The following is a 2,500-nucleotide window of genomic DNA, read 5'->3' as shown; positions in this document are numbered from 1 at the left end:
AAAACTGGGTTTCTGAAATCGTGCGAAAGGTGTTTTGAAAAACAGGGAGAGACCGGCTCGCACCGAGGGCAGGAGAAGGTAAGAGAGGGGAAATTTCTAGTTTCGCCGAACGGTCCCCCTCTTTACCTTCCTCGGTGTAACACTTTGAAAAATTTGCGGTCAAAGTTTTACACCGAGGAAGGTAAGAGAGGGGAAACTTCTAGTTTCGCCGACCGGTCCCCCTCTTTACCTTCCTCGGTGTAACACTTTGAAAAATTTGCGGTCAAAGTTTTACACCGAGGAAGGTAAGAGAGGGGAAACTTCTAGTTTCGCCGACCGGTCCCCCTCTTTACCTTCCTCGGTGTAACACTTTGAAAAATTTGCGGTCAAAGTTTTACACCGAGGAAGGTAAGAGAGGGGAAACTTCTAGTTTCGCCGACCGGTCCCCCTCTTTACCTTCCTCGGTGTAACACTTTGAAAAATTTGCGGTCAAAGTTTTACACCGAGGAAGGTAAGAGAGGGGAAACTTCTAGTTTCGCCGACCGGTCCCCCTCTTTACCTTCCTCGGTGTAAGACTTTGAAAAACTGGCGGTCAAAGTTTTACACCGAGGAAGGTAAAGAGGGGAGTGGAGCGGAGACTCTAGATATTTGCCTTCTCCAAAGCCACATCCATGCTCCCCCTGTATCAGAGCTCCAGGGGCCAGGCTCATGGCCCAGCTTCTCCCCCTGTGATATTAAAGGCCCACACAGCACCTCCACAGGACCTCCACAGCCACACACACACACACACACATGCCTCTCTGCCCCTGTGTCAGAGCTCCAGCACCCAGGCAGATCACCCAGCCACTGGGCCTGTGACATTAAAGGGCCACACAGCACCTCCACAGCCACACACACATGCTTCTCTCCCCTGTATCAGAGCTCCAGGGGCCAGGCTCATGGCCCAGCTTCTCCCCCTGTGATATTAAAGGCCCACACAGCACCTCCACAGGACCTCCACAGCCACACACACACATGCCTCTCTCCCCTGTGTCAGAGCTCCAGGAGCCAGGCATATCACCCAGCCACTGGCCCTGTGACATTAAAGGGCCACACAGCACCTCCACAGGACCTCCACAGCCACACACACATGCCTCTCTCCCCCTGTGTCAGAGCTCCAGCACCCAGGCATATCACCCAGCCACTGGCCCTGTGACATTAAAGGGCCACACAGGACCTCCACAGCCACACACACATGCCTCTCTCCCCTGTATCAGAGCTCCAGGGGCCAGGCTCATGGCCCAGCTTCTCCCCCTGTGATATTAAAGGCCCACACAGCACCTCCACAGGACCTCCACAGCCACACACACATGCCTCTCTCCCCTGTATCAGAGCTCCAGGAGCCAGGCATATCACCCAGCCACTGGCCCTGTGATATTAAAGGGCCACACAGCACCTCCACAGGACCTCCACAGCCACACACACATGCTTCTCTCCCCTGTATCAGAGCTCCAGGGGCCAGGCTCATGGCCCAGCTTCTCCCCCTGTGATATTAAAGGCCCACACAGCACCTCCACAGGACCTCCACAGCCACACACACACATGCCTCTCTCCCCTGTATCAGAGCTCCAGGGGCCAGGCTCATGGCCCAGCTTCTCCCCCTGTGATATTAAAGGCCCACACAGCACCTCCACAGGACCTCCACAGCCACACACACATGCCTCTCTGCCCCTGTGTCAGAGCTCCAGCACCCAGGCATATCACCCAGCCACTGGCCCTGTGACATTAAAGGGCCACACAGCACCTCCACAGGACCTCCACAGCCACACACACATGCCTCTCTCCCCTGTATCAGAGCTCCAGGAGCCAGGCTCATGGCCCAGCTTCTCCCCCTGTGATATTAAAGGCCCACACAGCACCTCCACAGGACCTCCACAGCCACACATCCATGCCTCTCTCCCCCTGTGTCAGAGCTCCAGGAGCCAGGCATATCACCCAGCCACTGGCCCTGTGATATTAAAGGGCCACACAGCACCTCCACAGGACCTCCACAGCCACACACACATGCTTCTCTCCCCTGTATCAGAGCTCCAGGGGCCAGGCTCATGGCCCAGCTTCTCCCCCTGTGATATTAAAGGCCCACACAGCACCTCCACAGGACCTCCACAGCCACACACACACACATGCCTCTCTCCCCTGTATCAGAGCTCCAGGGGCCAGGCTCACGGCCCAGCTTCTCCCCCTGTGATATTAAAGGCCCACACAGCACCTCCACAGGACCTCCACAGCCACACACACATGCTTCTCTCCCCTGTATCAGAGCTCCAGGGGCCAGGCTCATGGCCCAGCTTCTCCCCCTGTGATATTAAAGGCCCACACAGCACCTCCACAGGACCTCCACAGCCACACACACACATGCCTCTCTCCCCTGTATCAGAGCTCCAGGGGCCAGGCTCATGGCCCAGCTTCTCCCCCTGTGATATTAAAGGCCCACACAGCACCTCCACAGGACCTCCACAGCCACACACACATGCCTCTCTGC

General features: G+C 56.7%; 1 long non-coding RNA gene across 1 annotated transcript; it reads right to left on the bottom strand.

The window, feature by feature from the left end:
- Positions 1 to 1,101: 1,101 nt before the first annotated feature.
- Positions 1,102 to 1,842, bottom strand: LOC139617875 (uncharacterized). The gene is made up of 3 exons (XR_011689461.1): positions 1,774 to 1,842; positions 1,426 to 1,529; positions 1,102 to 1,195 (listed from the first exon to the last, which is right to left on the bottom strand). It is a non-coding gene; the product is annotated as an uncharacterized lncRNA (long non-coding RNA).
- Between the last annotated feature and the right edge of the window lie 658 nt (positions 1,843 to 2,500).

Source organism: Trachinotus anak, unplaced genomic scaffold (genome assembly GCF_046630095.1).
Source record: "Trachinotus anak isolate AG129_WGS33_773 ecotype Australia unplaced genomic scaffold, CSIRO_AGI_Tana_v1 ptg000113l, whole genome shotgun sequence".
Classification (NCBI taxonomy): domain Eukaryota; kingdom Metazoa; phylum Chordata; class Actinopteri; order Carangiformes; family Carangidae; genus Trachinotus; species Trachinotus anak.
This window is presented reverse-complemented; position numbering and strand designations above follow the sequence as displayed.